Raw genomic sequence first — 1,396 nt, forward strand, 5'->3', positions numbered from 1 at the left:
CCTCTCATCAACATATAAATTGAAATGGTGCCCTGTGGGGAGGCTTAGGGCTGCAGCATTTAGGAGAGCTTGTTTAAGCTTCTGGAATGCTGTTTTGGAATCAGGTTCCCAGGTTAAAATATGAGTATCTGTCTTTTGGGCCTGTTTGGTTTTTTGTTTTGTTTTGTTTTTTTGCCGTACCGGAGATCGAACTCATGACCTTGCGCTTGCCAGGCAGGCATTGGTGCCACTGAGCTATATCCCCAGCCCTTGGGCCTGTTTTATAAGTTAATAGAGGGGTCTTGCAATTTCCCCATATTCTGGTATCCAAAGGCAACACAAGCCTGTAATTCCTAGGAATCCCCTTAGCTGTTTTAGGGTCTTGGGCTGTGGGAATGAAAAGAATTGGTTTAATTCTGTCCTCTCCTAGCCTTCGGGTTCCCTTGGATATGATGAGGCCTAGATATTTTACCTCAAGACTGCAAAGTTGTGCTTTAGATTTAAAGACCTTATAACCTCTGTCTGCTTGAAAACTTAGGAAAGCACAGGTGCCTTGGCAACACAGCTCTTCTGAGGGGGCACATAAAAGAATGTCATCTACATACTGTAAGACTGTGACCTGGGAAAACTCAAAGTATGCCAAGTCACGGGAAAGCACTTGCCAAAAAAATGTAGACTGTCCCTGAATCCTCAGGAAGCACTGTCCATGTCAATTGAGAAGCCTGATCATGAGGATCTTCAAAAGCAAAGAGCAACTGGGAATCTGTATGTAAAGGAATACAGAAGAAAACATCTTTTAAATCTAACACCAAAAACCAACTGGCATTTTCTGGAATTTGAGAAAGGAGTGTATATGGGTTAGGTACCATTGGGTGAATTGGCACTACTGCCTCATTTATCAATCTAAGGTCCTGTACTAATCTCCATTCCCCACTGGGTCTTTGAATTCCCAAAATGGGAGTGTTGCACCGGCTGTTACAGAGCTCAAGTAAATCTTGTGCCCTTAAGTTATCAGTTACAGGTAATAACCCTTTTTAACTTCAGATTTTAAAGGATATTGTTTCTGGTTAGGAAAAATAGTAGGATCTCTGAGATGTATCTGTACTGGAGCAGCTCTTAATGCTCTACCTATTTTGCCTTTAGTTGCCCGCACTTCAGGATTTATTTCTGTCCCCACCAGGGGAAGACAGTGTACCTGACCTGGGTGCATATACATTACAGTATTTAAACAAGATAAAACATCTTCCTAAGAGAGGGACTGGACTTTCAGCCATTATCAAAAAGGAATGCGAAAAAAGAAAACCATCCCAGTTACAGCCTAAGGGTTGTGAAAAATAGCGAATTACCTCCTCTCCAGTGACTCCTTTCATGAGGTGTGATGGCTGGAAGGAAGGCCAGGATTGAAAAGAAGGACCAG

This window comes from Chinchilla lanigera, unplaced genomic scaffold (genome assembly GCF_000276665.1).
Source record: "Chinchilla lanigera isolate Chin_1 unplaced genomic scaffold, ChiLan1.0 scaffold00083, whole genome shotgun sequence".
NCBI classification, from domain to species: domain Eukaryota; kingdom Metazoa; phylum Chordata; class Mammalia; order Rodentia; family Chinchillidae; genus Chinchilla; species Chinchilla lanigera.